The following is a 26856-nucleotide window of genomic DNA, read 5'->3' as shown; positions in this document are numbered from 1 at the left end:
TTTACAGCGTCTGCTTGAAGAGCCTATATCTATTTTTCACGCTATTTCTCTGCACATTCCTTGCGTTTCTTCTCCATCTCTCAGACTATAGACAGATACACAGTACACTTGACACTGCACGCTCACTCAAAGCACAAAGGGGGAGGTGTTTCAAGATGTGATTGGGCCAGCCCAGTGTCAATCAAGAAAACAACCAATGGGCCGCTGACCTACGTGTTTCATGGGCCGGTCTGTCATTGGAAAAAAATATGATTTTTTTTTTGGACCAATGCATTACATCGACACTAACCCAGCGCCCATCAATTAAACAAAACAAAACGAATGGGCTGCCGATGTACGAGTTTTATGGGCCGTAAATTTTTTTACAAAATAAAAATAAAAATAAAAATATGAGATGTAGCGGCCCAAAAAGCACGTCGGCCCACCGGGCATTTGCCCGGTATGCCAGATTACCAGTCCAGCCCTGTTGCCTACTTACACTCTGCTTTATGAAAAAGCTTCGTATGTCCCCTTTCTTCTTCTTGGGTGACATAGCTGATCTACAAAGTACAAAAAGGGGAAAAAAAACGGAATATTAAAATGTTTTACTCTGGCCTTTGTATATGGCAGGCAGAGAGACAGCCCTGGTAACTTACCATCGGCGTCGTCACGCGCGCACACACGCATAAACCACCCGCTCGCTGCCAGTGAGTGCAAGCACAAAAAGTAGTCCCGGCCCGCGCGTGTAGCCTGCCCGTCAGATAACCCGCCGCCAATCAAATTACGGCGTATCTTGTACTGTCGTCGTCCTGGCCGGTGGAATCGATCCAAATGCAGCGCAAATATCAAACTAGCAGTTCAAAGGAGCTTGCTAAATATTGGTGGGGACAAATTTGTCATCTCAAAATATTGATTGGGACTAGTACCCAGCGCCCCCCCCTAAACCTACGCCCTTGGTGCGGCCACAGGATTGGTTTGCAGCGATCGACCTGAAGGACGCCTACTTTTATGTCTCCGTTCTCCTTCGACTCAGACCATACCTACGGTTTGCTGTCAGGGCGCGGACATATCAGTACGCTGTTCTCCCATTCGGGCTAGCCCTGTCTCCTCGCGCCTTCACAAAGGTTGTTGAGGCAGCCCTTGTTCCTCCATGGGAACACGGGGTTCGTATCCTGAACTATCTCGGTGACTGGCTGTCTTAAGCTCACTCCTGAGACCAGGTTTGCGAATACAGAGACCTAGTGCTCCGGCACCTAGCTCGTCTGGGCCTTCGGGTCAACTGGGAAAGGAGTAAACTTTGCCCCGTGCAGAGGAGCTCTTTGCTCGGTATGGACTTGGTCGCCTTCTCCACTCAGCCATTGCTGACTTGCCTGAGACTATCAAGCGCAAGAGTGCGGTTCCACTGAAATTTTTTTCAGAGGCTCCTGGGGCATATGGCATCTGCAGCCGAGGTACGCCGCTCAGATTGCTTCATATGAGACCGCTTCAGCTTTGGCTTCGCGACCGAGTCCCGAGGTGGGCATGGCAACACGGCACCTCCGAGTACCAGTTACTCCGACCTGCCGTCAGTACTCACCCCGTGGTCGAACCTCAGTTTTCTACGGGCCCGAGTGCCCCTGGAACCAGCTTCCCGGCATGCTGTTGTCTCAACAGATGCCTCCACGGGCTTGGGCGCCATGCGCAATGGACATGCTGTCACACTCTCATGTTGGGCAGAAATGCTCCTGAAAAATTCAGTGAGATTTATCACACCCAGGTGTTGAGCAGAAATGCTCCTGAGGTTCAGTGAATTTCTTCACACTTAGGTGTTGAGCAAGGCTGCTCCTGAAGCTCAGTGATTCTCGCATGTAGTGTTGAGCAGTGTGGCATGTCTTTTGCCTCGAGTTGCTGGCCTGCCCTGCACCGCTTCCGGGCGTTGCTCTGGGGTCAACACGTACTAGTCCGATTAGACAATACCGCCACAGTAGCATACATCAACCGTCAAGGTGGTCTACGCTCGCGCCGTATGACGCAAATCGCCCGCCACCTCCTCTTATGGAGTTAGAAGCATCTGAGGTCGCTTCAAGCCATTTTCATTGCCGGAGTCCTGAACTGTAGAGCCGACGAGCTCTCACGGCTTCAGCCCCTCCCTGGAGAATGGCGACTCCATCCCCAGTCGGTTCAACTGATTGGGTCCAGTTCGGGGACGCACAGATAGATCTGTTTGCCTCTCATGACTCGACCCGTTGCGACCTGTATTATTCCCTGACTGAGGGCACGCTCGGCACGGACACACTGGCGCACAGCTGGCCGAGGGGCCGCAAATATGCGTTCCCCCAGTGAGCCTTCTTGCGCAGGTTTTGCGCAAAGTCAAGGAGGTCGAGGAGCAGGTCCTTCTGGTTGCGCCCTACTGGCCCACCCGGACCTGGTTCTCCGAACTCATACTCCTCGCGACAGCCCCTCCTTGTCCCAATCCTCTGAGGAAGGACCTTCTTTCTCAGGGACGGGGCACACTGTGGCACCCTCGTCCCGATCTTTGGAGCCTCCACGTGTGGCTCCTGGGCGGGACCAGGCAGGTTTGGGTACTCTACCACCTGCGGTGGTGGCTACCTTCACTTCCGCTAGAGCGTCGTCCACGAGACAAGTCTACGCGTTGAAGTGGAACCTCTTCGTCAGCTGGTGCTCTTCTCGCCCGAGAAGACCCCCGGAGATGCTCGGTCGGTGTCGTGCTTTCCTTCCTTCAAGAAGGGTTGGAGCGAAGGCTGTCTCCCTCCACCCTCAAAGCCTATGTTGCCGCTATTGCCGCACTCCATGACTTGGTAGAAGGTAAGTCCGTGGGGAAGCACGACCTGATCATCAGGTTCCTGAGAGGAGCGAGGAGACTGAATCCTCCTCGCCTCCTCTCGTTCCCCCTTTGAGCCTTTGCCATCAGTGGAGCTTAAGCAGCGCTCCTGGTTGCACTGGCCTCTATCAAGAGGGTAGGGAACCTGTACGCATTCTCCGTTGACGAAGTGTGCCTGGAGTTCGGGCCGGCTTACTCTCACGTGATCCTGAGACCCCGGCCTGGATATGTGCCCAAGGTTCCTACTACTCCCTTCCGGGACCAGGTGGTGAACCTGCAAGCGCTGCCCTCGGAGGAGGCAGACCCAGCCTTGGCACTGCTCTGTCCAGTATGTGCTCTCCGCACCTATGTAGACAGAACGCAGTGTTTCAGGATCTCAGTCCAGCTCTTTGTCTGTTATGGTGGGAAGCTGAAGGGAAAGGCTCTCTCCAAGCAGAGGTTGTCTCACTGGATAGTGGACTCCATTGCTTTGGCATACCAGCAGCAAGGTCGACCGTGCCCCCTTGGTGTGACCACCCACTCCACCCGGAGTGTGGCGTCCTCTTGGGCTCTAGCGCATGGCGCCTCGCTAACAGAGGCTGCAGAGCTGCAGGCTGGGCGACACCTAACTCATTCACCAGATTCTACAATCTCTGAGTGGAGCCAGTGTCCTCTCATGTACTCGCTTCTAGTACTCTCTCTGAGGCCCTGAGTTCCTCCAGCACTGTTGACGCTGGCGCCAGTGTCTATTGCCTGTGCGTCGGCTAGGTGCCTCCGTGTGCATGGTTCCTCCCCTGAGTAACCCCCACATGTGTATTTCCACTGTAAGCCTCCTTGAGCATGTGTCTTTCCCTTGGCAAGCCACCTTGCCACCCCTGGGGTTGAAATATTCCACCTGCGGTTGGACACCCCAGTGTTCTCCATATGCATCCTTCGGGTCATATGTTTATTCTCTAAGTCCCCCCCATTTGGGCTGGCAATATTATGCATATATCCTCTAGACTATGGGATATGCTCCCCAGTGTACCTTGGTATTCCTGTGTTAAATAGGAGTCCTTGCTAGTCTTACGACAGGGATCTCAGTTTTACGCAGGGCACTGGAAGACAGCTGTGAAGTGGCGTGATTACACGGGGACCCCCATTCGTCGTCATCCGACGTAACTCGGAGTGACTACGAAAGAGAACGTGTCGGCTACGTATGTAACCCTCGTTCCCTGAGTAGGGAACGGAGACGTTACGTCTCCCTGCCACTACCGCTGTACCGGTGGGTAGACGCATGAGTTCAGTCTCGGCTCCTCAGCGAAGACATATCTGCATGTTGCCGGCGTCCTCCTTTTATACCCACGCGGTGGGGCGGAGATACGCTATGCAAATTCCGCAGACCCATGGCATTTCATCGCCATTGGCTCGTTTTGTAATACTCGAAGTCGATAGGTGTTCTAAGCGAAACCCCCATTCGTCGTCATCCGACGTAACGTCTCCGTTCCCTACTCAGGAGAGTTCCCTCCTATTTGAGAGCTGTCGTATTGTATTAGGAAACTTCTCGGTTACGTATGGTAACCCTTGTTCCCCGAGGAGGGAACGGAGACGTAAGTCTAGACTGACGATGGAGATCGGTTGCGAGAGCCTATCTACTTCGAGTGAAACTAAACGAGCCAATGCAGATTGGCATGCGTTAATTGCACCAGTTGATGTGCATCGCGGCGCGAGCATATAATGAGCAGCTGGCGACTCGCATCCTTGTTTTTCCGCTGGGGAGCCGGACCTGGGACTCGGCCGTACAGCGGAAGCTCAGCAACTGTGGCGAGGGGATTTACGTCTCCATTCCCTCCTCGGGGAACAAGGGTTACCATACGTAACCGAGACGATCCCCTTCGTCAGTCACTATGAGTACCAAAACGCCACGGCTGCTGGCCCTTCCAGCGCTCCGCTTGAGCCTCCTGGCCTGACCGCAGTGTTGGGCAGAAGTAGGAGCTCTAAGCAGAGAAGGTCTGTCACTGCTGTTCCTCAAGACCCACTCAGTGGGACTTATTGGAACACAGGTTCCACAACGCATGCGAGTATAGGCCTGGCGTCAGACGCTCCGCATTCACAGGGTTAGCCATTTCTGGGGAACACTACTGGAGCAAATAGACGCACGTATCCGGCCCATGGGGGCGGGAGTGGCGTTGCAAGCCGACACTGAGAACGGGTCCCTCGCGCTACTGGCCACTGGGGGCGAGTATACGGGAAGTTACCGGCTCTACACGGAGGCTATAGAATCTTGCGAACGTGTTATGTGTCGCCCAGGCCGCAGCTCTACATATATCTGTCAGCGAGGCGCCTTGAGCCAGCGCCCAGGAGGAAGCAACACTTCTAGTTGAGTGTGCTCGCAACACGGACAGACAAGGCACACCTTGGGATTCGTAAGCCAAGGCGATGGCATCCACTGTCCAGTGGGCCATCCTCTGTTTGGAGACAGCCTTTCCCTTCTGCTGGACTCAGTAACAGACGAAGAACTGATCTGAGGTCCTAAAGCTTTGCATTCTGTCGACGTAAACCCGCAAGGAGCGGACGGGAGAGAGAAAAGCTGAAGCTGCATCTGCCTCCTCCGAAGGCCGCGCTTGCAGGTTCACTACCTGGTCCCTGAAGGGAGTTGTAGAACCTTGGGCACATATCCAGGACGGGGTCTCAGGACAACGTGAGAGTTGGCAGACCCGAATTCTAGGCACGATTCGTCGACCGAAAATGCTTGCAGGTCCCCTACCCTCTTGATGGAAGCCAGAGCAGTCAGGAGCATTGTTTTTAGTGACAGGATCTTTAACTCAGCTGACTGCAATGGTTCAAAGGGAGGTCTCTGCAGTGCGCTGAGCATCAGAGACAAGTCCCAAGAGGGCATAAAGGCGGGCGAGGCGGATTTAGTCTCCTCGCTCCCCTCAGGAACCTGACGATCAGGTTATGCTTCCCTAATGACTTACCATCAACTGCATCGTAATGTGCGGCAATAGCGGCAACATACACTTTGAGGGTGGAGGGAGACAGCCTTCGCTCCAAACCATCTTGCAGGAAAGAAAGCACGACTCTGATCGGACATCTTCGGGGGTCTTCCTGGTGGGAAGAACACCATTCAACGAACAGGTTCCACTTCAGAGCATAGAGGCGCCTCGTTGAGGGGGCTCTAGCAGAAGTGATGGTGTCTACCACCGCCTAGGGTAGGTCACCTAGAACCTCCGCGTCCCGTCCAGGGACCAGACATGGAGTCTCCAGAGGTCTGGACGCAGATGCCATAGAATGACCTGCTCCTCGTCCTCCCTAACTTTGCACAGTGTCTGTGCGAGAAGGCTCATCCGTGAAGATCACAGGATGCCTGGACACTTGTTCTAGGGGAACACCTGCCCGTAGAAAGGAAGGGTCCGACCACGGGCTAAAAGTTTGGAGGCAGTGCTGGGTGACGTGAACCCAGTACGTGCCACTCTGCCACGCCCATCTCGGAACTCGCCCGTGAAGCCAGTGCTAAAGCGGTCTCATATGAAGCCATCCGAGCGGCGTTACTGCGGCTGCGGATGCCATATGCCCCAGGAGCCTCTGAAAGAGTTTCAGTGGGACCGCTGTCCTGCTCTTGAGTGTATCTAAGCAGTTCAACACTGACCGGACACGCTCCTCTGTGAGTCGCGCTGTCTGGTTGACCGAGTCCAACTCCATACAGAGATAAGAGATCCTCTGCACAGTAGTGTTGGGCGATATGCTCCATTTTCATATCGTCCTATCGTCAGCCAGTGAGATCGGCGATACACGATATTATCGTGAGGGGGGCAGGGCTTACTTATTTGATTATTAACTTAATTATTTACTCATTCATTTGCTTGTTATATTACTTCGTTTTATATTCAAGAATCTTTTTCTATTTTGCTAGCAAAGGTGGAGTGTTTATTAATAGGCTAGATCAGGTTATTTCCCGGTATAGTGGGGTAAAAAAAAATCCTAATAATTTTTGTATCTGACTCAGAGTATTTCAACATGTCAGAGGGAAATTTACGGACACACATTAATTATCCTCTCATGCTGTTACAGACTGTACTTCTGCACGAGATGAAAACACGTTTTAATAATTTCTTGGGTCAAGAAATAGTCAGGGTTTGCGATATATGTCCTCCTACACTACTAATAAGCCCAAAGAACACGGTTTAATTTGTTTTAAATGCCGAGAGAAATCAGAGTAAGGGGAAAAAATCTAGCTGAGTCGATCGGTTTATACTTAAACTTATGACTTGACTCCGATAAAGGAAAACGGGTTAATGCGTTTACATGACCAAATGCATTGTCAGTTTATTCAGCATAATCGGTTTAAAAACGTGCATGTAAACGCGCTCATTCCCTGAAAGTGAAAGTAAAAACGGACTGAGCTTTCGGCATCTGTCGCTGCATTAACGTCGCATTCTCTCAGAGACGACGGTGGATATAACGGTATAGCAACTATCTTAATTTACTGGCTTAATATTTCTCTTGTGGACCTACATTAATGACAGTGAAAAAATTTGAAGAATATTCCTTGTTAAACAAGTGTTTGAAGCTGCTTTTGATTTTCACAGATGGCAGAGTTGTGCTGTGTTCGTGAACTAAAGACTGTTATTAGGCCTATATCATTTTAGTGATATTATTATTATTAATATTTAGTAATTGTATTGTTTTTAGTGTCATTTAACGTTTTGTTAATGTGCTATGGAAACAAAATACTGACAAACAAAAATGCCATTTTCATCTTGGATCTGTATAAGAATGATGCATCTGTTAAAACAAGCACTCTTGACAATTTGTGAATGGATCACCTTGCAATTAAATTTTGATGTGGGATGTAGTTTAGTCTGTTTTAAAAACATTTTCTTAGAGGAGTCCTCATACCCGCGTGTCGTTGTTGTCACAAGTGTTAGGCTATGTGGAGATGTCGTTATGAATTTAGGCAAGGCAAATTAATTGTAGTTCCTAATATTAATTTAATGACAATACTAGCTTTATAATAATAATAATTATAATAATTTAATACATTAATAGTAAAACGAGCCAATTATCGTATTGATATCGTCAAATGCATCTGCCATCGGCGATATCTCAAACTATCGTCGATACACGATACTATCGTCTATCGGCACAACCCTACTGCACAGGGGAGAGTTTGCTCTTGTCCCAGATGACCCGAAGGCCCAACATGCTGAGGTGATGGAGCACCATGTCCCTGTGTTCGCACAACTGATCTCGGGACTGAGCCAGGATCAGCCAGTCGTCGAGATAGTTGAGAATACGAACGCCGCGTTCTCGGAGTGGAACAATGGCTGAAGATGCGGCGCGATAGGGGCAGCCCGAAGGACAGGACTTTGTACTGATATGCCCGTCCCTTGAATGCAAACCGCAGGAACAGTCTGTGTCGAGGAAGAATCGAGACATGAGAGTACACATCCTTCAGGTCGATCGCTGTAAACCAATCTTGGGGATGGATGCATTCGAAAATGCGTTTCTGCTTGAGCATCTTGAACAGGAGCTTGTGCAGGGCCCGATTCAAGGTTTGCAGGTCCAAGATCGGCCGTAACCCACCGCCTTTCTTGGGTACACATCGGCTGGAGGAACCGGCTTGACCACTTCCTTCGCCAGTAGGACGATCTCTGCCCGCAAGACAGGGGCATCGCAACTCCGCACAGAGGTGAAGTGGATGCCCCTGAACTTGGGAGGGCGCCGGGTGAACTAAATCGCATAGCCGAGTCTGATGGTACGGATGAGCCAGCAAGATGGGCTGGGAAGCGCTAGCCAGGCTCCCAGACACTGTCCAAGCGGGACCAATGGGACCATAGACGTACTTTGGATAGGGCAGCAAGGTGGAACACAGGGACTCGGCTTGGGAGGCACTGAGACGGCCCGAAGCGGAGTCTGGGTGTGTTGTACCACACTTACCTGGTTCCAGGGTGGGGCAGAGGGTGCGTGGGAAGGCTTGGTGGCGCCCCCGAGCTGCACACTGCAGCCCGCTGGCGACGGAAGAGGGGGAAAGGAGTGGCAAGGCATGGGAGCATCGCTCACTGCCATCCGCGCCCTCTTGTGACCCAGAGATGGAAGAATTTGCTCTTTTATTGAAAATGTGGGTACCACTGGACTCCGGGGAGCCAACGGCGGAACAGAAACAAAATGAAACAAAGGATTCTCCACTCTGTCCTCCTCCGGGGGAGGGAGAGGTGCGGACACTATCTCCCGGAGAGCAACTTCCTCCATCGCTGGGTCGCCCGTCTCAAGGCTGCTTGCCCTTACGTTTGCCGCCTGATTTTAGCGGGGGCTTGGACGGGCTGGGCGCTCCTCTTGTGACCGGCTACCTGCTGCCTGGGTGGAGGCTGCTGCTTAGGCTGAGCAGGGGCGGAGGCGGCTGCAGGGGGGCGCCCTTGGCGAGGAGCAGGCGGAGGTGCCGTCGACAACTGGGTGGAGGCAGCAGCTGGTCGTCGGGGCAGGATGTGCTTAATCGCCTCCGTCTGCTTCTGTGCCATGGAAAACTGCTGGTCAAAGTTTTCCACAGCGTCGCCGAAGAGGCCGGCCTGGCAGACAAGGGCGTTGAGGAACTACCCTCGTGCAATTCCTTGAGCATCTGGCCTGGTAGACCTGCAGGAGCGCCATGGCATGCAGGGCGGAGGCAGCTTCTCCACAAGCTGAGTAAGCCTTGTCCGCGAGAGCGAGGGAGGAAGAGGCACCAGAAGGGTTTCGGGCAGAAAAAGGTGCTGTCCATGTCCTGGTAATCTCTTCATGCACTTCCGGAAAGAAAGGCACTGGGGCGGGGCGCTGAGAACCAGCAGAGGGCGCCCTGATATACCAATCGTCCAGCCGCGAAGGTTCGGGACACAGTGGAGGGTTCCAATCAAGCCCGACACTTGTGGAGGCCCGGGAAAGCATAGCCGCGAGCTCTAGGTCTGACAACCTAGGAGGCAGAGCAGCCGAGTCTTCATCCTCAGAGGACATTAGCTCACCCTCCGATGCAGCGACCGACATTTGATCATCCGGTGGAGCTCCAAAAGGAGCTTCTGCTGGGCAGAAGAAGCACTAGATTGGGGAATAGGCAAAGGGGCTCCACTTCTCTCGAGGTAACGGAGTCTCGACCGTAACACTGCGATGGTCATGTTTCCGCAATGAGAACATGAGTCATCCATGAGCGCCATTTCAGCGTGCCTATAGCCCAAGCACATGATACAGCGATCATGCCCGTCAGCCGGAGTCAAACATTGGCCGCATCCAGAAACACACGATCTGAATAAAATCTTGAAAAAGACGCAGACAGATCGTGTTAGCTCTTTCAGAAGTGCTCTGTGGTGCTGAAACCCACAGGGGGATAGCCGCGGCTGCACACAGGGAAATAGTGCAATCCTGTGCGAGCACTCACTGTCTTTTTCATGCCTTTGAACCAACAAAGCTGTGAAAACAGCTGTTTTTGCTCAAATTCGTTCCGACAGGTGAGATCGCGACCACCGCTGTTCGCGTCGTCACACCAACACCAAACACAGAGGCTTCCTCGCAGAGACTCGAATCACCGTAGTAAATCTTATACGAGGCAGAAGACAGGAACAGCATTCACCGTCTGGCTATGAAGCGAAAGACAAGGATGCGAGGCACCAGCTGCTCATTATATGCTCGTGCCGCGATGCACATCAGCTTGTGCAATTATCGTATGCCAATCTGCATTGGCTCGTTTAGTTTCACTCCAAGAAGATAGGCTCTCGCAAGCAATCCCCATCGTCAGTCTAGACTTACTCATAGTGACTGACGAAAGGGAACAGTGTCACGGATAATAAGAACAGGAAGCAAGATGCATATGAAATATTTATTGTAGATTAAGTAGTTGGTAGTAAGTCCAGAGAAGACAGGTTAGTGGCGCAGGGACCCCGATGGTCAGATGGATCTGGTGAAGAGAGTGCTGTGGTGCGGTGAATGAGTCCAGTGACGAGAAGAATCCAAACGTAATCCACAGGAACATGAACAGGAACAAGGAAGCCACAAGACTCGAGACGTCTTCCCGACAACACGGGAAACCACAAACAACGATCTGACAAGGTAGATGAGAAAGTGATGAGTATATATACACATGATGAGATGAGCTGCAGCTGTTGATGGGAGTGATGAGTGATCGCTGATGATGTTAATGAGCGGGCACGCCCACCTAATCAGCACACACACACACACACACACACACACAACAGAAACACGAGACAAGAAGGAGACATAGGATTTATGAACCGTGACAAACAGCATGTATCAGCTCAGACCTTTCTTTGTTTTTATTTATTACATTACATTTTATTTATATTTTATTTTCCTTTAACTCTTAATGGGCAGTCAGAATGTTTAGATTATACCTACTTAAAAAGTAGACCCTCAAACCCTTGAAAATCTCATTATTTGTATTTCCAATTTACCAATTATCCTCTACATCAAGGCTCTTAAACAAAAAGATTGTCCCGTGAGAAACACTGTCTTTGGTTTTTCACCCTCAGGTCTAGTGAGGTGGCCTGGTGCCCTTGGTCTGAACTCTGGGAGTGTTTTTCTCTGTAATATATACTTTATTGGGAGAGCAGGTACTGGTAAGCTTACTATATGGTGGGACAGTAAGTGTACTTGACTTCTAATGTCAACAGTAGTACGTTACATGCACTATACGTACTTCGGCGTTACTTGTGCGAGCTTTGATTTGTTGGATGTTTGCTCCACGCTAAGCTGACGAATTATTGCTGAGTCAGCAGTGGTATCAGATTCACAATCCGAGCTGCATGCACAGACATAAAGAAAAGAATTTAGCGAACACATTTGTTCTGCCAAAAGATGAAGCTGTCAACAGGCATCTGGCAGCTCGGACTTCAGTACCTGAAACCTGAGGTAAACCTCACATTCCAGTTTTATAAGCAGAGAGAATGACAAAGAGAGAAAAACTAAATCAGAAACTATGCTGTAAAAAGTGATCTTGCTCTATAGTTGTCTGCACTGCAATGAATTTCAATATTAAACAGTCAGTATAACTGAAGTTGTTGAGAGAGCATGAATGGTAAGCTTTTGAGTTAACAAAAGGAGGAGAAACACTGCACATTTAACTTATTTATATATGGTACACTGTAAAAAATCAAGGCAACATTATGCATTCAAATGTTTAAGTTCTCTTAACTGTTGTCTTAAAGGGTTAGTCACCCAAAAGTGAAAATGATCCTATAATTTACTCGCCCTCAAGCCATAGGTGTTTATGTCCTAGATGTTTCTTCTTTCAGCCAAACACATTCGGAGGAATATTAAAAAATATCTTGGCTCTTTCAAGCTTAATAATTGGAGTGAATGGTACCCAGTTTGAAGCCCAAAAAAGTGCATCTATTCATCATTAAAGTAATCCATACAGCTCCAGGGGGTTAATAAAGGCCTTCTGAAATGGACCGGTAACGTCTGTCAGCACATTAAAAAAAGAGTCAAGTTCCGGCTTATGATGTAGGAGTATCATAAGCTTAGGTGAGAGTAGACGTCTGTTATGGTTCAAATGGCAGGGCAACAAACTCAAGCTCCTCCAACATTTCTTTTTAAAAATTCTCATTTTAGACTTCTAATTCGTGACCGATTTTGTTTGGCTCTATCCTCTGTGCTTCTGCGTTCGTCAATACATCATGCGTCGGGTCAGGGGTTACTCTTCAGCCGGAACTAGACTCGCATGGTCGTTACTAAGCCAGTGATTATAGTTTATTAAGTTATATGGATATTTTTCTTTAAAAAAAGCATCGCTTTGCTTAAAAGGACCTTTATTAACCCCCTGGAGCCGTATGGATCATTTTAATGATGGATAGATTCGCTTTTTTGGGCTTCAAAATTTCAGGCTCTACTCACTTCCATTATAAAGTTTGGAATAGCCAGGATATTTTTAATATAAGTCTGATTGTATTTTTCTGAAAGAAGAAAGTAATATAGACCTAGGATGGCTTGAGACTTATGAAATTATGGGATCATTTTCATTTTTGGGTGAACTAACCCTTTAATAATTGTCCTTCTGACAACTACAGATTATTTTGTTAACATCACAACACAAAAATAACTAAAAAATAATTTCAGTCAGCAAACAGCAAAACTATAATCCTATAACAGTAACTACATCATTTATTTATGCTGCAATGCATGCTGGGAAACAGAGATTCCAGCAATATGTTAATTTCTTCTAAATTAAATTCTTTAAGATTAAGGCTGCGTCCGAAACCGCAGACTCAATGAGTAGGTACTTAATTTCAATAAGTACTTACTTAACGAGCGCTAAAAGAGTAGGTACTTTATAGCCAGATCTCGTTGAGTATGAATGCGAACCGGACATCTGCCATGTTGACGTTATCATGTGATCTACGACGTTATCACAAGCGCAATAGCTTAAAAATTATGAGCGACAGGTGTACCAACACCTGATTCATCAGTACCTCTCGACAACCATACCCATTACGGTTTTCTTCAACACCAGAATTTTTTTTCCAATGTCTGTACAAAGGAGGCGTCGGGCAGCTGCTCGAAGATCTCGCCTTAGGAGAAGACTATTGATTTCATACTCTAAATATGTAAGTACGAATTCGTAAAAAAAATAACATTAACCCAGAATCACTTGCCATGCTAGCTCACCCCAACACTTATAATGATAAATGCTGACCAATACTCAATTATATGACATATTTTCCTACTGAGAATGATTTGTTGTCGTAAAACATGCCTAATTTACCGTTATTGTCATAAAATACTATGAATGAAAAGTGGACAAATGCAGCACAAGGAATGTGAATACATCCATTTTCAGCCAAGAAATTAATGTATTAATTAATGAAAAAATTATATTTAATTGTCTACAATAGGAAGCATGAACAACGAGTAAACAAATGGATAAAACTAAAACTAACCATCACAATAAACAAATGTAAGTCAACAACACATGAAACAAAGATTTATTAAAATTTCTCGTTTTAACAAACTATCATGTATTTACAGGCGGTGAACCCCACATCCTACTGCCATCTCAACAGAGCTGTTCCACCGTGCCCACCTTCGCCTGTCTCTGCCGTCCATCAGGTCCCTGATTGCTGCAGTCAGACTGGGATCTGACCATGGATGGGAAAGGGACATCGAGGTGCTTGTGTTCCTCTACTGGCTGGCCCATGCAGCATCCTACAGGGTGGTGTCACGGACCTTTGATATCCCCAAGTCCTCTGTGCATGACATTGTGCACAGAGTGAGCAAGGCCATCATGGGAATTTTGAGGAGGATGATTTACTTTCCGATCGGAGATGACCTGGAGGCAGTGGGAGCAGGATTTGCACAGCTGTCTGGGTCACCAGCTTTCAGTAGAGCAGTTGGTGCAATAGACGGCTGTCATATCCGTATCAAACCTCCAGCAAATAACTCCCACTGTTACTTCAACAGGAAGCTGTTTCACTCCATCCAACTCCAGGCCATCACTGATCACCGGGGGAAATTCCTTGATGTCTTTGTGGGATATCGTGGGTCTGTGCACGATGCCAGGGTGCTGAGGAACAGCCCGGTATATGCTGGCAGCCTTTATCCACCTGCAGGCAAGTGCATCCTCGGGGATGGATGCTATCCTTGCCTGAGTGCACCCATCTGCCTCATCACCCCGTTCAGAGAGCATGTGCAGAACCCTTTCTTTCCAAATATCATTTTATTGGTTTACAATTACATGCATTTTGTTTTTATAGCTTTATTACTTTTGTTGTGTAATGGGCTAAACCACTAAACTGGTAAGCAGAAGATTGCTGGTCGATCTCCACAGCCGACGCCACGAGTGTGTCCTTGAGCAAGGTGCATAATAAATGCACACTTGGATAAAAAACATCTACCAAATTTAAAATGTTTTATGAATTGTCTCAGGCATAAACGTTCAAAGTTGCTAATTTCTTAGCTTATTTCTTTTAGGTACTACTATAATACAAAATGCATATATATATATATATATACTACCATTTCTTCCTGGTTGGTTGAAGGGTTCATTCACCTAAAACATGAATTCAGCCATTATTTACTTTCTTTATATTCTTTACATTATTTACAATTTTACTTGCTTTCATGTTATCAGATCCCTCAATTACTATTTTTTTTGTAAAAAAAAAAAACTTCTGCGGGTTTCGGTTCATACAATATCGATCAATGGAGCCCAACTTTAGAAGCTTCCTGGCATTATTTATTGCTTTTCAAGTTTCTGAAAGTCCATTGACTGATATCTTAGGGGGCTTTTACACTGGGCTCGTTTGCTGCGGTCCGAGCCCGGGCGCGATTGTTCCCGGCGCCCAGTGGCGCCTCCAGAAATTTTTCATAGGGGTGGCCAGATGGGGCCACTTAAAATCTTGGGGTGGCACACCAAAACTATAAACCATAATTTCAGAATTTTATTCTACTGTTGTAGCAAACCGGCCTGTAGAAAACTATCAGAAAAACTTAAGAAAACTCCTACTGATATACTTTGGTTTATTGTGTTATATTTAATGTTACTAATGATATTGGTAGGGCCCTACTAATATATATTATATTATATATAATGATATATATTATACAGATATGATATATATATATATAAGGGCCCTCGCCCCGCGGCATATTTCAAGATACTTACATAATTGTGATGAATTTAATCCTTTTTAAGTTATTATTTTGCAGTGTAAGATTACAGTTAACACCTTTAAATATTACATAAATGTATTATGAATTTTTAATAAACTTAATGAGTGTATAAATCAGCAGCAAAAAGTAATTCTTGAAAAAATGTGCACAGTAATTTTATAAAATCTAAATATGTTAATAGAAACAAATTACTATTAGTTCTCTTATAAAATTCAATCAGGCAATCATACATTTCACAATTTTATATTTATATATTAATGTCAAGAATTCAGAAGTGCATATATACCCTACACTACAAAGAAATAATATACAATTAAATTATGCTTATTTTAAATGTATTGAGCAGGCTAGGTATAACAAAATATATTGGCTTTTAATAATATTTCAGTGCGCAAACCCATGATAACATGAAAAACAGCACGCACACAGCGTGTATGCGCATCGCGGGATTCGCGGGTGCAAAATGATGTGCTCAAAGCAACATGGAGTCACCGTGTGCAGCGCTGCGCTGTATCAATAAATATTGATACAGCTTAAGGGTTTTAAACGACTCACTACCAGTGTTGGGAAAGTTCAATTTCTACATGAACTAGTTAAAGTTCAGTTCACAAATTTTAAAACGAACTAGTTCAGTTCAGTTCATACTTTAAAATTTTTAACTAGTTCATTCATAGTTCTTTTTTTCCATATGTTGCTGCGAGCTATTATTTTTCTAAATGATTGCCACAACCCATGAATTAGAGATAGCAATTATTTTATCGGTGGGCAAAGTTTGAACAGAAATGTAAGATTTTTCCCATCCTCACCGACCTTGTCATAAAACCCGTTTAAATGATCAGACGATCCTCCTTGCTGCATTTTGTGTTGATGACGCATGCGGCCTTGCGACGCTGGCGGCTGGTTTTGCCAGATTGGGTGTTTTTTCCGCTACATATTAAGGCCTGTTTACGGTGTGTTTTAGCCGGGGTTTCGCCTGGAAGGCTCTATAGAAATCTGGCACCCTAATGAATGAAGTTAAACTGTGCGCGCGCTGTTCACAGACACCAGAATGAACGAGTTCACAGTAACGTTCATCAGGCAGTAATACAGTACGTTCAGTTCACGTTCACCCAAAATATGAACGAGTTCATGAACAATCGTTCAATGAACGCGTTCAGGCACAACACTGCTCACTACCGTGTGCCGTTTAAAAACAGCAACAAACTCCAACAAAATAAAGTAATTTTATGCAAATCTACAGCCTTTTATCTACAGATCATGCATTATAATGTGAATATATCATATTGGAGAGAGTTTTACCGTGCATCCAAGAGGCGCGCGCGCTGTTTGAATATGAATGGAGAATGATTGACAGCCGCAGAGGAGGGAAAACGAGTAATGATGTAAATAGACTTCTGTCCCTCACATTAAGCTATGGAATGACTTCAGATGACTTTGTCACCCAAACTGACGTGAAAAAAGCGGGGGGCGCCGAAAAGCGCGCTGTTTGCATCCCTGCTTGTCAAAACGCGGCAAAGAAACATCAAAAAGCTGCTGTAGCAGTATACTGTAACGATTTGGCACTTAAAGAGCACGTCACGACACATAATACCCCGTCTTCTTTTACTAAAGAATATTTTTGACTTATTTATGAAATGCATAACCGATGCTACTAAAATTTATACTGGCCATTGGGGTGGCCAGTGGGGTGGCCAGGAGTCGGCCCACCCCCTGGTGGCGCCATTGCCGGCGCCCCCCGCAGCGTTGGTCTAGTTTCACACTCAACTTGATTCTATCGAACTCTGGTGCATTTGCGTGCATCTTACGTAATTGCAAACGTGCACGGAGCATGATAGAAAACACGACGTGGGTCAATATATTGTGTTTTTTTTATTAATTTGGTGCTATTATTCATAGCTGAGTAAACAACGCAGGTTAACTGTGTGTGTGTTTCACATAGTCTGTCTTTCCGCTGCTTGCAAATGGACTCTTTTGAGGAGACAGTGGATTTCCATTAATTTGTTGCCCTGATTGCACGCACTATGCGCGAATACACTGCAGACTCACTCTTGCTCGTATCCAGGGTAAATCTCCATCCCTTACGTGTGTTTTATTTAACTAAATACATCATAATCGGCTAAAACGCATGCGCAGGATACTTTACTTCCTGAACAAGTGCGCATCCGAGTCCATGTTGTTTTCACATACACGCGAATCGCATGACGGTTCGGGAGCAACCGAACTCAGACCACCTCCTCCAGGCAGTCTCGAGTTCGATACCCTGGGTTCCATGACAGCGGTCACATTAGCGATTTTTCATGCGAACCGTGCCCCGTTCCGAACTAAACTGCCAGTGTGAAAGTCCCCTTATTAAACCATCAGACCAAACTTGACCAAAATCACCTTTTCTGTTCAGAGGAGAGAGAAAAATAACACACACAGAGGAATCAAACAACATGAAAGTAAATACTGATTATATTTATGTCTTTGGGTGCACTAACCCTTCAGTCACTATTTCACTGGGTTTAGGTAATGCAAAACTTAAGATAATTTGTGTGAAGAGTCCAACTTAGGTCATGGAGGGCCATTGTCCTGGACAGTTATTCATACCCTAATTATACACAACTGAATCTATTTAAACCAATTAATATCTGACTACTAGAAAATTACAGACAGGTGTGTTGGAACTGAACCCTGCATGAACTGGCTTGAATATCCCTGCATGAGCTCTGTATGCATTTATAAGACACATAATACACTACAATAAAATGATTGTTTTATTGTTGTTATAATGTATGGTTGATGCCTATAAATGGTTTGTTTTATAAACAAAGTATTGTGCAAAAGTCTTAGGCCACCATTTGATGTTGTTGTAGTAATGGTATCATTTTTATTCTTACTGACACTTTCTCACTGATGTTTGCCTAAAGAAGCCATTTTGTTCAGATTTGTTTTTATTTTAAGTTCATATCTCCTTTATTTTCTGTTTTTATCTTAATAATGATAGAAAAATATGGATGGTCATTAAAGCATAGCTAAAACAACAAAGTTGTTGGTGGCCTACTATTTTTGCACAGCACTCTGCGTGTGTGTGTGTGTGTGTGTACATACACACACACACACACATCTAAATTGATTTATATATATATATATATATATATATATTCAATTTAAATGTGTTTTAAAATGTTTGCTCTTTACATAAAACCAGATGTGTAAATGATCAGAAAACACTTTTTACTTAAATTTATTTTTTGGCAAGAATCTCAAGAACTGAAAGAAATCTCTCGTCTCTTTCCTTTGTCTCCCGCTCTCTCTTTTCCTCTTGCCTCCCGGCGCCATCGCTCTTCACTTTCCCTTGCTTCTCTTGCTTGCCTCTCCTCCCTCGCTTGTCTCTCTCGTTCTCTTCTGTCCTCCTTCTCCTCTATTTCTCTCCATAGTCTCTCCTCCCTCTCAGCTGCTTTCCGCTCTCTCTCTTCCATCTCCCGGATCAGGTCCTCTATATCTGAAAGCCTTTTCCGGCCTCTAGCTGGCTCTGGAATAAACTACATTAAATAAACTACATTAACATTCAAATTATTTTTATTCATTCCAGTAGTATACTCACTCAAAGCCTTTGATGGCAGCATTCCGCTTTCCAGTGAAGAGGGCTTCATGAGCCACTCTCCACTGGATGAGCAGACAAGTGTGCTCATCTGTCCCTGTAACATCCAGACAAGATTCACATTACCTCTGTCGTTTGTGCTCAATACTACCTTACATGTTGATGTATTTTCTGAAGTGTTAAGTATTGACACTTTACTTAACTTTATTTACTTTATTAACACAAATTATTAAGCTTTTTATCCAACTCAAATGTTCCTCAATTTTTTCAAAAGTTCTAAAGGACAAATAAAATATAGTATTTATATTTAGTTACTTTATGTACATTTATTTACATTACTTATATTCATGTATTGCAAACTACACAATAGCACACATACTCGGATATACTTCATTTCTATTTGATGCACTCATCTGCAATACTTATCGAAGATTTTCCCGGCAGATTTTAAATAGACATAATTTAGTAATCGTATTTAACAGGTAGCTATATGGTTTAAAATTAGTTTAACGTTAAATCTATGTTGGAGACGAGCGTGTGCTCACTAAAGCTCCCCTGTTAGCTATCCATAATAAAACTATACTATTTTCGCATTACACCTTCAAAAATTAAACAGTTCAGTATTTGAGCAAATGTGAATTAAAACAAGGAACCTTGTTTTTGGTTTGTAATACTCACATTTGAAAACACCCGCGTCACCGTTCTCCGTCATGTTTGATAATGACGTATCACTGACGTATCCTCTTCTGACGTATCCTTTTCTTTATTACGTATCCTCTCCTCTGGCCTGCTGGGATAGAAAAGTGTTCATCTTCGAGCTCTTCAAAATCTGGGCAGAAGCAGTAAGCCATCCGGGAACTTCTTGCCTACTCTTTTATGAGTACTGAAGTATCGGACATACTACTTTCAAATACTGTTTTCCCCTACTATATAGAACGAAAGTAGGAATACTCGGACGTACTATAAGTATAAGTACGCCCGAATGTCGCGATAATTAGTACGTCACTCTGGTAATTCTCGCCTACTCTTTTATGGATACTAAGGATTCGGACATACTTATTCGCTCGCCTACTGCTTTTTCCCTACTATATAGTAGGGAAGTGTGCGGTTTCGGACGCAGCCTAACTGTATGTTTGACTAGTTGTTTGGATAACATTTGGGAAAATTCTGTAGGTCTAACAGGGTTTATCGTTTCAAATAATTCATGTTTCTTGTTTGTGACTCAAAAGGTCCCATATACTGGGAAATGTGTTGTTTACGGTGTACAAAAAAAAACCAAACAAAAAAGCATAGTATAAATATGGTCTTGAAAAAAACGGTGTTGCCATATTTGTATATTATATATGATATGTTGAAATTGTTTAGTTAACAGGCATTTGTCACAGGTCGGGGTGGTCGACTGAGACAGCGCCCACCCCTAGGACCCAGGACCACCTCAAGGAGCTGACAGACCAGACAGACGAGGCAACAGACCGAGTGAGGTGCAAAGTAATCTTTTATTTATTAAAAAGGGAAAGGTCCTAGGTGCCCAGCACGGTCGAGCTCCAGCTCGCACCAGGGCTCTTCTTGGCCCAACAAGATAAGGGGGAAGGGTCAGCCCCTCGTTGGAGTAATTCCAAATAATGTTAGACGGGGCTTACGACTGGATGGGCCTACTTCGGCCAGACGAGGTAGCCAAGTACGGTCACTCCTCGGGTCAACTTCGAGAAGCAAGGGACAGAGACAGGTGAGATCCCTCGTTGGAATAATTCCAGGTAATGGGGAGCTAGGGCTTACGGCTGGATGGACGCCCTTCCGCCACGTCAAGTAAGTCGGTATAGTTCCTCTTTAGACAAACTTCATGTGACAGGACAGGGGCGTGGACGCTCTCAAGCCAGACGAGGTGAGTAGGCCGGTGTGGTTCCTCTTTAGACGAACTTCAAGTGACAGGACAGGGGCGTACAGCTGGATGGACACTCTAAAGCCAGACGAGGTGAGTAGGCCGGTATGGTTCCTCTTTAGATGAACTTCAAGTGACAGGACAGGGGCGTACAGCTGGATGGACACTCAAGCCAGACGAGGTAGGCAAGTACGGTCACTCCTCGGGTCAACTTCGAGAAGCAAGGGACAGAGACAGGTGAGATCCCTCGTTGGAATAATTCCAGGTAATGGGGAGCTAGGGCTTACGGCTGGATGGACGCCCTTCCGCCACGTCAGGTAAGTAGGTCGGTATAGTTCCTCTTCAGACAAACTTCATGTGACAGGACAGGGGCGTGGACGCTCTCAAGCCAGACGAGGTGAGTAGGCCGGTGTGGTTCCTCTTTAGATGAACTTCAAGTGACAGGACAGGGGCGTACAGCTGGATGGACACTCAAGCCAGACGAGGTGGGTAGGCCGGTATAGTTCCTCTTCAGACGAACTTCAAGTGACAAGACAGGGACGTACAGCTGGAAGGACACACCCAAGCCAGACGAGGTGAGTAGGCCGGTATGGTTACTCTTCAGACGAACTTCAAGTAACAGAACGGGGCGTACAGCTGGATGGACACACTCAAGCCAGACGAGGTGAGTAGGCCGGTATGGTTCCTCTTTAGACGAACTTCAAGATAACACGGGACAAAGACTTACGATTGAATGGACCAGCTCCAGTCAATGAAAGGTGGGTTTTACATTGATCCTCAGCGGACACAACCTCAAGCTGGGCTGGTCTTCTCCATTCCCCTTTGACTGGACAGCACCGTGAGGATCAGAATTGTGAGCAACAGCAAAGTTATGTTCCACACTCAATAACTCTTCACTTCAACAAAACTTCCATGACACCTCTCAACTTCAACACTGCACTCCGCACACTGGGTGAAATAAGGCCATCGCTCACACTCTAACCTGACTCCTCTGCCACAATCCGGAACGGGGTCTGGGTGTCAGATGGGTGAACTGGAGACCCAGGAGACACAATTACGGTTTAATTTTCAGCACTTTGTCCAAGCACACTGGGACAGCAGCCTGGGATAGAGGTGATACACACACATAAATACTGGGAGAAGAGAGCAAAAGATAATGAGCCAGTTATCCTCAAGACTGGATTTTACGCAGTATTTCTTTCTCCATTAACACATCTTCCATTCCCCATATCCATATAACAGCAGTACTGAAGGCTTGGATAAAGTCAATGAGTACTTATCTTTCTAAAGTGCAACGATGTTTTCCAGTTCACCCAATTCCTCTCCCTCCAGTTGGAACAACACTCCTCAATTATCTTCCTTGGAGGCGATGAATAAAAAGTCTAATAGCCAGCCCGTGAACAACAACTCCGACCGTATCGTCCTGTCTCTCCAGCTGAATTGAACACCCTCTTCAGTCTCAGCGATCCCTTTTTATCAGCCGGATTCCTCATACGTGTCCCAATCATTGATTGCGGGGCTCTCGTGCACACCTGTTGTGTATTTCCTCATCAATGGCCGCTCTCCCGATGACTCGCAAGCGGCCGGAACCAGCCTGGTGTTACACCGGGGCCGTTCCGATGGGGAACCATTTGCCGCAAAATTTTAGTCCCGCTTGTTTCAGGTCACCCCGTGACACATTCATCCTTTATTTTATGGCTAATTCTAACCTAGTCTGCATTTAATATAAAATATAAAAAATTATAATATAAAACACAAATACATAGTAGCCTACATAAACATTTCACATCAAGTCAATGCAAATATCTGTAAGTGGAAGGAACCAATCACTTTTTACAGTGTAGGCTACTTTTATCAGTTGAGGCTGTTAAAATGTTGGACATTTTACATGCAGACAAGTTCATGAAATACTGAGGGATCCATCCTTGGATTTCCAATGGGAGTCTAAAGATGTGTCAAAGCCTGTATTTAACTTGTCTCAATACCTTAATTGTTTGTGGGAACAGATGCTGAAGACCCTCTGCGGGTTTAAGACTCCATGCTGGCATTGAACACATCCCAGAATTCCTCTTGCTCTCAACTGAACTTCATTCATTTAGTGCTGGCAAAAAAACTACAGCAGCTGCCAATCGAAACTCTTCTTGTCCTAAAACTTTCATTCCTATCTGTGGTTTAAACCCAGATGATGAAATACTGCAAAACTGTTGAATATGACCCCCCCCCCCCCCCCCCCCCCCAAAGAAAAACACACTATTTGCTTCAAGCACAAATAGTTGGGCATTTTAAGGCGTGAGTTTCTGAGAAACTGAATGGACAATGATTGTATTATTATGCTGATTAATCATTAAATTCCTGCTCTGCATTCTTGGACATGTTTTGATCTGCCCTCTTAACTTGTGCCATATATGAAGAGCTGTGCGGGTCTACATTAAACATTCTTTAGGACTATTAGAGAAGACACTACCAACATTTCTACCATATCTCATCACTTTATCACGCCACAGAGTTCAGAGATTTACAAGCGGCCCATGCCGCTGGCACAAAGCAAGACATACTGTATGACAGTTTTAGATTTACAAAAATGGGTGCACACACTCAGATCTCTCACACTCAAATATAGAGATATCTTAAAACCGAATAACATCATCTCTGTGAATGAAATCTTTCAAACGTCAAAGGTTTTATCAGGTTGAGATATGAGCTTAAACTTAGCAAACATATCTGAGAATGTGTGTGTTCAGATGATCTCTGCTTACAAAAGTCATGTAGCAGCATGGATCACATTTTACACACGCACACACATACACACCCCACCCAAAATTAAATCTCTATTTGGGAAAAAGGCTGCTGGAGTGATTTTCATTTGATGTTAGGACAAGAAAAGACCTGTGTTATTCCAGGTCCTGACACAGAGGGTTACGTTCACCGCTCTACTGACGTGATTAAGATCTCATGTCGAGTGTTATCCCAGATAATAAATATGAGCTAAGCAATTCTTCCTTTTCTTTTCTCCATTTTACTGTGGAACTAGGTTTACGATAATGAAGAAAAGAAAAGCAAGGTAAACAGTATGCTATTCGACACTCATGTGCGCACACATACACACACTTCTTCCACTTATCTTCTTCTTCTTCTTATGCAGTCCATCGATTTCGAAGATTACGTCACTTCTAGGATGAGTTGTTGGAATGTTGAGGCACACACACACACACACACACACACACACACACACACACACACACACACACACACACACACACACACACACACACACACACACACACACACACACACACACACACACACACACACACACACACACACAAAAACACACACACACACACACACTTTTACCGACCTGGCTATTCCTCCCTCTCTTTGAGAAATTTTTTCTGAACCTGCAACAAATTTTGGAAACAGGATATGATGTCACATTCTAAGGCTAAATATATATTATAAATAATAAATAAAAAATATATTTAAAGTACTGTCTAATCCACTTTCTTGCAAGACTGCCAAACATGCAGCTTTGTATTCTTTGTAGACGTAACCTGCGATACTTTAAGCCTCCATTGGACAAAAGTTGTTTCGCTATGTATAAATATGTATGTATATAAATCAGCAAACTTTTAAATGTAGCGAAAGCCATTTATTTAAATGTCAAGTCAAGTCAATTCACCTTCATTTATATAATTCTTTTAACAATATGGACTGTTTCAAAGCAGCTTTACAGTGATAAGAGGAAATTAAAGTAACAGAGATTGTTATATGCATAAATGTATGCATAACATGGTCGGCAACTTACCTAAACACCATCTTCAACCAGTTAAGACCATAATGCAGGTATTTTCAATAGTATTAATAACAGAATAGAAACAAAATCCTAACATAATTCAACATTAAGCAATAGTCTTGCTCAAAAACATAAAATAACACATGATAAACATTTGCACTCCCTATCAAGAAGTCCCATGCAAAGCATGCTGGGAACTAGAAATCCCCAATCTATTTTCAGCCACAAATGTTATTAATGTAGTCCCATAATTAAGTCGATTGAACAATGAAATGAAACGTGACAAATGATCATAAAAGTAAATTGAACAACCATCATTTGTGTACCATCTCTGGCCCTGCTTATCTCCACTTGTCTCCACATAATTACTCTGAGTGCTGATAGCACAACTACAACAGAGTCTCCAACACAGGTCATTTCCATCAAAGGTCAATTACTAAATGAGGCCTGCACAGTTGCCATTTGTGTAATGGAGAAGATTAGCTACATAAAGGGAAAAACTGATCAAAGATCAGCTCTTAATTGAAGCTCTACTCATAACAGATTGTTCAACATAATACCACTGTATCTTCACTCTATCAGTGGGCAGTGTCTGAATCTGTGTGATTCAAGGCCAGGTGTAGAAGTTAGTCACAGATGATGTTGTGCAGTGAATAACGCTCAAGGTTGGTGATATTTATGGAACATGCCCTTGTCTCGAGAACACAATTCAAACTTTCAGATAAAGCCTATCTTCAGTATACACTTAACAATATTGTTCAATGTAATAATATTGAGGAAAATGTTTCCACACAATTAGCTTTGTACAACTTCCTGGCTAGAAGTAGTTCATTTAAACAAAGTTTTGCTGAACTAACTTGATAAGTTTTAAGTTCTTTATATATATATATATATATATATAATGCATGAGATAAGCAAGTAAAAAGAGAATAGTGTCAATATTTGCATTAGCTATTGTTTATTAGAACAAGCGACATCACCACAGTTGTCATTCATGTAGCCACTTAGAACCTAAACACAAACTGCACACTTCAGCACAATGGCAACTAAACAAATAAATAAATAAACTAAACTAAATCTCCAACAAACCTGCACATTCAACTCCAGCATGTCTTTCCCTTTTACTCATAAGCACATAAAATCACTTAACTTTGACATTTACTATCCCAATGCCTTATTGTATGATAAGGTAATGTTTGTTTTTGTAAACCCAACGCAGTAAAAAGCAGCGTGTGTCCATGAGCACATACATGTATCTGAGCGATCGTTCAGCTGTCTTTCCTAACGCAGCTGTCCGTTGTCATACAGGCAGCTGCCACCGTCAACCTATCAATGAATCATTACTCCTCTACATAAACAAACCATGAGAGTGTGTGGTTTTTCAAATACAAGTATTGTGTTACAGCAAATGTTAAGATTGCCTGTTCTTCTTCCTTTGGTCTATGTGTCCGTATGTGAGTTAGTTGAACATATTTATGAATAATTATGAATGCAATCTAATGTAACTTTGTGTGGGCTGCAGGGTCAGTGTCAAAAATTAGTTTGAGAAGCTATCCTGCATCTCAATTGCCTTTGTGATAAGTACTGAACTACTGAATGGTCCAGGCTACTTTCCTTTTAGTGTCAAGTGTGAAGCAGGGTGGATGGTTTCTCGCAGAGGTGCTCGAGAACTGAACTCACCAGAAAAGAGACAGATTTAATCAATGGTGCATCTCATTACACACTAGTAGCTTTGCCTCTGTGCACCTACTGTGCACACACAGGCATCTGTGGTAGGAGGTCTCTCTGAAACTGAAATCAGATAGTGTGCATACAGTAACCCCAACAACACTGACAATTTAGCTGTGGCCTTGAAGCCGTAACTATGCTGTTCTAATAAGATATTTGAAATTAAGAAAATATATTTTCAAAATAAACGTGCATGTTGTAGATCTATAAACTTACAGTGTCATATGTAAGTGTGTGTATGTAATTTAGAATTAGTGTTCTCTCATATCTCTGGCAATAGTTAAGTTGCAGCTGTTACTCTCAGATGAGTCTAGTCATTCCTCAGCTGTCCCACTTCAGATCACTGAACATGTGCATGTGCCTGTTTCTTCAAAGGAAACTCACTAACCTCACTAAACCACTGAAATATAGGTAAAGTTACATTAACTGATATTACAGAAACATATGTTTACACACAGACACACACA

Source organism: Siphateles boraxobius, unplaced genomic scaffold (genome assembly GCF_051911475.1).
Source record: "Siphateles boraxobius isolate OS27281-9 unplaced genomic scaffold, OSU_SipBor_1 20, whole genome shotgun sequence".
Lineage (NCBI taxonomy): Eukaryota > Metazoa > Chordata > Actinopteri > Cypriniformes > Leuciscidae > Siphateles > Siphateles boraxobius.
Note: the sequence above shows the minus strand (reverse complement) of the source record.